Source organism: Scomber scombrus, chromosome 23, assembly GCF_963691925.1.
Source record: "Scomber scombrus chromosome 23, fScoSco1.1, whole genome shotgun sequence".
Taxonomy (NCBI): domain Eukaryota; kingdom Metazoa; phylum Chordata; class Actinopteri; order Scombriformes; family Scombridae; genus Scomber; species Scomber scombrus.
The window spans coordinates 4,761,590-4,772,148 of NC_084992.1; positions in this window are offsets into that span (position 1 = coordinate 4,761,590).

Consider the following 10,559-nt stretch of genomic DNA (forward strand, 5'->3'; position numbering starts at 1 on the left):
TTTATGTCTATTGTTTCATATATTTGCTCTGTCGTTTGTATCATTGTGGCATAAATCACGCTCTTTAACTGCAGTATTTCTCGTCATTTGGAGTCTGTTCATCGTTTACGTGGATTACATTAAATTGCTTAAAATGCCACAACACACCAAAGTCTTCAAATTATTAAGACTTTTAGACAATCACATGTCACATTAAGTCAAAGAACGCTTGTGTTGATTGGCTGTGAGCAAGTCCGTACAAATAGTCATATTTTCTAGCTTTGGATGCAAAAAGGATCGATTGCAGGTATCGTTTGACGGGAGACGTTTCAATACTACTTGATACCTTAAAGCTATTGAGTACTAAGACGCAACCATACTATCAGTGCATCACTAATGGAGAACATGCAGCTTTGCAGTACTGATGAATCAAACTTTGATTGCACATGTGAGAGCTGACCTAAACTTATATAAGCACAATCATGCCTCCCTCCTGGCTGGATAGGTCAACGGATCTCAACTTCATTACAACAAGTCAAATATTTTGTAGGGACCCTACTGTGAGTTAAAAGGAGGGTTAGAAAAATGAGAAATTGGACAATGGAAGAGATGATTTTCAGCATGTTTCTGTTGTGCAATATGTGCAAGATAGGAAAATGGGAATTTGGCTGATTTAACAAACCAGAGTCGAATGAGGCCTCAATACTATTTTAATCTACTTAATAAGCTAAATTGAATCTTTAACCCATGTGAGCAGCTTTGTTTTGTTGTTGTTTACAGTCTATGAAGGCTAAATAGTGTGTATGTATATATCTACACTATGTAAGAGAACCACAACATATCATCACACTACTACTGTACATACTACTGATTTGTGGCATGATGTTGTAAAACCAGCGATGTCACACTCTGTTTTTCGGAGTAGTCCTCCTCCTTACGCTTCACAAATTAACCCTACTCTGATAGATATCTGTACAGTAGGTAATCAATTCAAGAGTTTTCCTTTTACTCGACTTCATGAAGTAATTATCTGTGAAATTGGAGCCATCGGAGGGAAAGGCTCTCTCAGGGAACACATTAGTCAGTGTATGTTTAATTTTCTCTAATGTTACAGCTGTGTGTGTGTGTGTGTGTGTGTGTGTGTGTGTGTGTGTGTGTGTGTGTGTGTGTGTGTGTGTGTGTGTGTGTGTGGACATAAAAAGTGAACATAAGTGAATCTGACACAACACTAATATTATAACTGGATAAAGTGGATGGAAGATTAATGCGAAGGGGGGGCCTGCGCCAGTTTAAACAGTTGAGGAAGTGGAGCCCAGTCCAAAATATTCACAGCTATCGTCAGCGAATATACGGAGTCCAAATTCTGGTGAACAACGAGCGAGTCTTTCCAAGTCTAGACTCCGGGGCTGAAGAGTGATTAGATAATAGGTTTCTTTTGTGTGTGTGTGTGTATGTGTGTGTGTGTGTGTGTGTGTGAAGCTGCTGTACAGTACAGAGCTCTTATTCATAAGAGACAGTGCTCACACAAGCTTGTGCTGATTCCTTACATAAGCGAATCATCGAGGAAAGCATGGCGAAGACGGCCCGAGCGCTAAATAAGCATAAACGCTCAAACAGGCACACACACACACACACACACACACACACATAACTACACACTCACACACAGTATTTTAACTTCAGGGAGCAAAGCAAAGACAAAAGGAGGGGGTCGATGCTGTGCTGGGTTGACAAAGGCGTGTTCTCTGCTGAGGGCACAAAAGAGGATTTTTCTCTTTTTTTCTCGTCTTTTTTTTTTTGGAGCCACAATTAACATTTTTTGCCACTATTTGCATTTTTCGGCTACGTCCCAGCGGAGGGAATCACTGGTGCTATTGCATTTTAATGGGTATAAATAAACAAAAGAGAAGATAATTTGAAGATGCGTGAGATAATTTGCTCTATTTACAGGCATCTGGTTCTTTCCCCATTCTACATATAAAGTTTATAATGTTGTATAAGGCTGCAACTAATGATTACTTTCATTATTTTATTGATTATTTCTCTTGTTTGGACCATAAAATGTCAGAAAGTGGTGAAAAATGTAGGTCATGTCTTGTTTTTTTTCTCCTAAATATAGATTAAATCAATCACATTTTAGGTTAATGTCGTCCAAAGTGCTTCACAGTTCATTGACAAGCTGATAAAAAGAGGTCGAGGTCAAGAACAACATTTTAAAAAAAGAATAAAAACGATAAAAGGAACAAAAATTACAAAGAAAAAACAAAAAAATTGAGACCAATGTACTCAAGAGAAAACAAGAATGATAAAAAATTTAGATAAAATGAGAAAATATTCACATTTAAGAAGCTAAAAACAGAATTTTGTCACTTTTTCTTAAAAAAAAGGTGTGAAAGAAACCAGACCTGATCATTTTAGTGTGTTTCATTTCATTTCTGTCTGTTTCTCTTCTTTCAGTTGATTAACAAGCTGATAATAAGACAGAATAAGTGTAAGTTGAGGATAACATAAAGAAAAGGAATAAAAACGACAAAAATTACAAAGAAAAATACAAAAAAATTGAGACCAATGCATGCAAGAGAAAAAAGAATGATACAAAATTGAAATAAAGGAATATAAATGAGAGGAAATGAGAAATATTCACATTTAAGAAGCTGGAAACAGATAATTTGGTCACTTTTTCATTTCAATGTCTGTTTCTCTTCTTTTCGTGACTCTAGCTTGTATTTTAAACGTCTCACCATCCGGTTCTCCTCTTGTTAACAACACTTATTACCTCTCCTGAGCTCCTGAGTACAGCTGTTTTTTAAATATTAAGTCAACACTGCAGCTTTTTCATGTTTTTGTACTTTCATCACTCGAGCAGTAAATATACCCCAAAAAAAACGTCCCAGTGTATAATCTTAAAAATGGACGACTGCCAACTTGAAAACAATCTTTTATGTCTGGCAGCACCTTTTTTTAGAGATTTAAGGTCGCTGGTCGACTCGTGGAGGATGATTAGGATTCCAGGAGAAGGAGAGCGGTGTGTTTTCACAGTAATCTGCAACATAGAAGGAACATTATAGGTTTTCCAGATGCTTGTTCTCTCTTTCTCTGAGGAGCGTGTTCTTTCTTGCTCCTTCGCCTCTTTGAACCAGATCTGGCTCAGGAAAAAAAAAACACATTACCAGGTGAAAGGAAAGGAAGTAGGATTCTTTGGATTGTGTTAACCTTCGTGTCGTCCTCCCGGGTCAAATTGTCCCCGTTTTGACTGTTCCTTCTTTCCTCCCTTCCTTCCTTCCATCTGTCCTTCCTCCCTCACTCTTTCTCTCTTTCTTTCCTTCCTCTCTCTTTCCTCCCTTCCTTCTTTCCTTCCTCCATCCCCCTTTCTTCCTTCCAACTGTCCGTCCTTCCTCCCTCCCTCCTTCTTTCCTTCCCTCCTTCCTTCCTCCTTCTCTCTTTCTTTCCTTCCTCTCTCTTTCCTCCCTTCCTTCTTTCCTTCCTCCATCCCACTTTCTTCCTTCCAACTGTCCATCCTTCCTCCCTCCCTCCCTCCTTCTTTCCTTCCCTCCTTCCTTCCTCCATTCCTCCCTCCCTCCTTCTCTCTTTCGTTCCTCCCCCCTACCTTCCTCCCTTCCTTCTTTCCACTGTCCCTTCCTTCTTTCCTTTCCTTCCTCCCTTCCTTCTTTCCTGTCCTCCCTTCCTTCCCCCTTCCTTTCATTCCTTCCTTCCTCCTTCCTTTCCTCCTTTCCGTCCTTCTTCATCCCTCCCTTCCATCCTTCCTTCTTCCTCCCTTCCTTCCTCCTTTGCTTCCTTCTCCCTCCCTTCCATCCTTCCTTCTTCTTCCCTTCCTTCCTCCTTTGCTTCCATCTCCCTCCCTCCCTTCATCCTTCCTTCTTCCTCCCTTCCTTCCTTGACTCGAGGACAACAGGAGGGTTAACAGATCTCTCTCTCTCTCTCTCTCTCTCTCTCTCTCTCTTTCTCTCTCTCTCTTTCTCGGGTTTCCTCCCCTTTTTTTTTGCAACACATGTCCAGCGTGTGTGTCGACGTTGTTGCTGCTTAATGGTTTGAATTAACTCTGAAGATATACAGCAGCCTCTTCAGGCGGCACTCAGACTCTGAGTGATGTGGCCACTTAGGGATCTGCTGCAGGGGGCTTTTCATAGTTTAAATAACCATCTGACACATTGAATAGGATCTGTCTTTCATATATTACACCCTATTCTCACTGGGAGATGTATATAGATAGGGAAAATGGCTCCATGCTGAAAGCTACTAAGTATAGTTTGACATTTTAAATAGCTTGAGAGCCACACACAGACTGAGCCATTGTCCTTAAGGCTGTTATATTATTCTACAAACAGAAAACAGAGCCATTAGAGTAATTTTAAATATGATGTAATGACATAAAGATGAACACATGTTGGCTTTAAAAGCAGCGTTTTTTCTGCTTCTTCTGCTGTGGTTGAATGTTTTTAAGTGTGTTTCACCTCTGATGGCGTCTCTGTTGCAACTGTAAACAAGCCCAAAACTGATGTCACACACATCTCCACATCACTGTAATGAGGGGAAACCGTTAAAGGTCCGAAAAACAAGATTTTAAAGTCCCCAAATGACCTCACATTACCTCTACTTGGCCCAATCTCAAACCGGTCCCTACCGAAAGTTAATATAGTTAACGAAAACTTAGACTAAAACTTAAACTAACAGTGAAATAAAAATAAAAACTACAATGAACAATGCAAAACTAACTACAACTAAACTAAACTTTGTTTTACTATGTCATGTTCAGTTTGACTTCTTGAGATAACAGGGTGCTACCAGTAGGGGGCAGCAGAGCAGACATCGGCTGGCGCATAACGCACAAGAAGAAGAAGAAGAAGATGCTTGACGTGCAATTTATGATTTTATAGAAAGAAGAAGAATAAGAAGAAGTTTCAGGCCGAAAACGTCACAGCCCCATTATGGTAATATTTAGACTACGACTCCCTGCAGTAGATAAAAGTATAACTGTCGTGATGAAAATAAAAACTAATGAACATTTTTTTTAAACTATAATAGCCCTGGTTCTTACACACCACCACTTTAAATCAAGTAACACTCACAGTATGGATAATAGGTAGCCAAACTATGGGATGCCCCCTTGCTGCTCTACCGGGAACAAGGAAGCAGCCATCACCATGGCGACAGATGGATAATTACGCCAATGATTTAACCAATAAGCTGCATGTGTGTCACCATCTAAAAAACATAATTAAATCAACTTTAATTCTTTATAAATCTAATAAAATGAGAACCTCAAACTTGGTCATGGTCTAGCTAACTGTCAATAAAACCTGAACTTTTTAAGGATGTGTTGCTATGACAACAGCTCCAGATGAATCTTAAGCAAGCTTTCGAAGAACTACTTAGAATACTACAACTACTAATAATAATGATAATAATGATTATTGCAAAAAACAGACAGACACAGTGTTATTACAAAGATACACATATTCATAAATGTAAAAACAGAAACAATAATAATGCAATGATTAAAAAATATATATAATATAATAATATTGGGTTTTGTAGCAGCAGTATATGTTCATTTATAGATGAATAAAGTCCTTCAGGTGCAGACAGGAGAGGAAACTATTCAGAATTATATAAACTGTTAAATGCACTTTGGCTCTTTGCAGCCGGGAACATTGCCAAGCTGTGTTTTTTTTGTTTTTTTCCCAGCCTGAATGTGCAGAGTTTATAATAATCGTTCCTCCACCTGGTTCGTCTGACCTCGCTGCTTCAACTGCTGGCCGGCTTTTGTTGCTTTTTTTGTTTTTTTTATTCTCCGGCGGGATGATGCAAAGTGCAAGCAAGGCCAGTCTATTGACGACGCATCGGCGTGGGTGTTACACTGTACAATGACACTGATCAGCTCACTGTGCACCTCGATCTGCTGCTGTGTGTGTGTGTGTGTGTTTGTGTGTGTGTGTGTCCTTTTGTGTCTGCCTCTGCTTTGTGGATGATGCTGCTGAGCCAAAAAGAAATTGTTTAATGCTGCTGCTGCTTTGTGATCCATCCATCCATTCCACATTTTCACACCTTACCAGCCTTACTCAGCGATTTCCGGTGTTGGCCGTGGTTGCCGTGGCGATCGATAAGCGGCCTGTTCGCTGTGAGTTGGGGGGGGGGGGGGGGTGCAGTGTTTGGGTGTTCACGTGCCGGTGTTGCTGGTGGTTTAATAGATGGAGAGGTATCGATCCGGCGTTGACCCCAGTCGTCAATTTCTGGCCTCAATGTGTTTATCTGTGTGTGTGTGTGTGTGTGTGTGTGTGTGTGTGTCGGCCTGTGTGTGTGTGTGTGTGTGTGTGTGTGTGTAATACCACATTTCAACATGATACTTTCATTGATCGCTGTTGGGGAAATTGTAATCTCTCTTTCCCCTCTCGTCCACGGGGGGGGGGGGAAGCCAGAGGTCGGGGTCTTTACCTAACTCTGAGGCACTTCAGTAGAGTTGATGCTTATTGATTTTGAGGGTTTTAACTCTGAAACTCTGAAAAATACTCACACCTCAGGAGGTTTTAAAGTATTTTGGAGGTTGAAAGGTAGTCTTGCTATTTACCAGCAAGTCCTTTTATACCTGAATCTATCTGCCAATATTATATCAATACACAGACGCTAAGTATCGATCTAAGTTTTTGGTACTAGAATAATTAAATCAATTGCTTTTTCAGTCCACTAGATGGCTCTAGACTAGTTTGTTTTCTAGTGAGGTCAGCAGAGGTGACGGTCAGCGTGCAGGAGGAAGTTTTCCTTTGGGGACATAATTTGCAGGTGAAAAAGGGTGATGAATTGCAATATATCGCAGCATATCGCAATATATTTAAAATCGCAATAATATCGTATCGTGATAATATCGTATCGTGGAACCTCTTGTGTTTCCCACCTCACTTCCAATCCAACTTAATTTGTTTAAAGCAACCACAGTGGACCAAAGTGCTGTACAGAAGAGTAAATAAAAGACATAACAGCTCACACGAGGAATGAAATACATATAAAATACAAATAAAATAAATTAAAGGACATAAAACATGATTAAAAATATCAGCCATCCAATAAAAACAGTCAAATCAAATAAATAATCCTCTACACTTGAAGCGTAGTGGGTGATAGAAATGATAGAAAACCAACCCTGTCGATTCGTAGGGAAACACAAAAATGAAACTATATATGTATAAGTGAGTACCTGAGTACTTATTAAGACCACATTTGGGTTTTCTGTGCTCTTGAGGAGGAACCACAACCAACCACAAATGTAATTAAAGGGTTTCACTGTCAAATTCGTTTCCCTGTTGGGGCTTTTGAGACGATACATTTAAAGCCTATTACAAGCTGCCAGGTTTGAAAGATGCGAGCATTTATCAGGCATGGAGAGTCTGAGATAGGAAATGTAGGATGCAACTGTTCAGATAATGGATTAATCAATAATTCATGCCAAAATATAACCAAATATCACCTCTGAAATATGAAGTTTTGCCTCTTATCTGTCTTTATGTTGTTGTTAAGTGGATATTTTTGGGTTGTGGACTCCTCTTGGAGCAAAATAATCAATTAGAAGTGACATTTTCTACACAATTAATAGAAAAACATATAAATTAATTGATCAAAATTGACGAAAACTGGATCCAAATTACAAATACAGGATGGACAAGTAGCTAGCTTGTATATTTTCTATACAATTAATAGAAATAGAATAGATGTTTATTGTCATTGCAAGTGTATAAATAAGGGGCAATATCTAGATTAATTGATGAAAATTGATTGAAACTGTTTTCTAATCTAAATACAGGCGTCGACAAGTAGTAAACGTGAACTTATTTGAACCGGGAATCACGAAGTATGACGTCGTTAAACTCCACGCAGCGAAGCTCAGGCTCACTCTGGTGGTTTATACCTCAGGGACGAGGAAAGTAGAGTATGTAACGCTGGTTAAGGGAGAGAGCGAGAGAGAGAGAGAGGGGGGGAGAGTCTCGCTCACAGCTTACATTTCTATCCCTTGTTTTTCTTTTTTCGGAGCAGTGTGCAGCAGGATTTCATTTGGACAAGATGAACAAATCTGTGTGGTTTCAATTAATGGGAGTAGGACGCTTCTCCTCTGATGCAGCACTGGTTTATTTTTAGCTTAGAGGCAGTTACCCTGGGTCTGTGAGTGTGTTTTTTACCTACACTTATCCCCCAGTTCTCCCCAGAGTCCAAACTTTTGACAGGTACTGTAGATACAGACGAGGGGAACGACTTAAAGGAAACACTGGTACAAGTCTTAATGTTTGACTCCTACAGTGAAGAGATCTGTGAAGCTGTAGGTGGCATTTTGTTGGCATGGTTTGAGTCTACTTGTCCACTTTAGTGCAGAGGTTTCAGAGGTTTGATCTCAAGTAAAAGCATTGCATAATAACCTACAAATAATATATAATATACATGCATTTATAATAACTTTACTATTATAATAAACCATCTATTCACAAAACATATGAACAGCCTGAGATATATTAAGAAAAATTAGTGCAGGTTCTACATTATTATATTATATTTTGCACAGAATATTATATTTTAGACCATATTTTAAAGTTTTTATGGGTATGGGTGAGATGTGTTTGGGCTCGTGTATTAGTGTTATGAGTATATATTTTATATCTTATCTTCTATTTTTTATATGAGTAACACTTGGGCCGGGCTTGGTACCAATCCAAATACCTTTAACCCTTGTGTCGTCCTCCCGGGTCAAATTGACCCCGTCTGTTTTGACTGTTCCTTCTTTCCTCCCTTCCTTCCCCCCTCCTTCTCACTTTCTTTCCTTCCTCCCTCCTTCCTTCCTTCCCTTCCTTCCTTCCTCCCTCCCTCCTTCCTTCCTTCTGCCTCCCTTCCATCTTTCCTTCCTCCCTTCCTTCCTTCCATCTTTCCATCCTTCTTTCCTTTTTTCCTTCCTTCCGTCCTTTCTTCCTTCCTTCCATTCTTCCATCTTTCCTTCCTTCCTTCTTCCTTCTTCCTCCCTCCTTTCCTTATTTTTTCCTCCATTCCATCATTCCTTCCTTCCTTCCTTCCATCTTTCCTTCCTTCCTTCCATCCTTCCTTCCTTCCATCCTTCCATCTTTCCTTCCATCCTTCCATCTTTCCTTCCTTCCTTCCTTCCATCCTTCCATCTTTCCTTCCATCCTTCCATCCTTCCTTCCATTCTTCCATCTTTCCTTCCATCCTTCCATCTTTCCTTCCTTCCTTCAATCCTTCTTTCCTTGACTCGAGGACAACAGGAGGGTTAAAGTGATACCGACACCAACTAAGTACTTCATTAGATACCTATTACACATAGACACACTTTAGAGCGTTTAGGTGGCATCTTGGCTGCTGAACTCATAAGCACGCTAACTCAAATTCACCACGACTTCACCACCACAGACGGGTCGTAGCTGCTGTGGCAGTGGACCAATCACATGATGCGTTAAAGAGAAGAACGCTTGCTGTTGATTGGCTGTGAGCAAGTCCAGAGAAATAGTCATATTTTCTAGCTCTGGGTGCAAAAAGGATCAACTACTACTACTACTACTACTAATACTACTACTACTACTGTTACTACTGCTACTGTTGTGATTACTAAATAGTCATATTTTCTAGTTCTGGGTGCAAAAAGGATTGATTACAGGTATCGTTTTACGGGAGACATTTCGATACTACTTGGTATCGATTTATTTCAATCGACACCTTGAAAGGGTATCGAGTACCGATACCAAGCCCTAAGTAACATTTGTATTTTCTGGCATTGCAGCACCTTTTTCTACATTATGTTAAACCTCTTCCAGTACAGGAGGAAGGTCTGCTCTTTAGTTATGTGACTTTATTTTTGCTGTAATGTTCATATCATGACATTGCTGGAGGGGTTTATTTCAGGCCGTTGTGGGCAGATTTAGATAATCAACATGCAGGTCTGTTAAATAACAAAAGTTATGTAATGAAAAACTACACCTGCTAACAGTTTCTCATTTAATTTAGTAGCAGTTTACTACATATAGCGACAAGATGATGTAAAAGTATGTGCATTTCGATTGATAATTGTACCTGCATTGCTCATTTGTATCAATAATCTGCAGCATTGAGTCTGATAAAGTCTTTGAAATATACTGCTGGCATCAGGAGAATATTGTTTTGCAGCATTTGCATGTAGCACTTTTAATTCTTATCATAAAAGGTCAGAAATGCATGAATGTCTCTTTCCATTTTCCTTTAAATATGGTTTAAAACTGCAGAATGAACCAAACATCTGTCGTAGAACAAAGTCCAGATGTTTCTCCTGTAGCTTGTTGTTCCTGCAGTTTTTGGGTCTATAGAGGATTGTGTGTTTCTGTCCTTCCTGGTTGTTTCTTTGTCAGACTCCCTGCTCTGTTTTTTACCTTCCCAGCTTCAGACTGGGAGCAGCAGAGTAAACTGGGACACTGACAGATCACATCACCGCTTTTAATGTGACCTGTCTTTCCAGGCCTTCGTCCCCCAGTGTTCAGGGCTCTGCTGTCCACTAACCGCCACACCAGTAGACCCAGTTTGCTCCCTGTGTGTGTGTGTGTGTG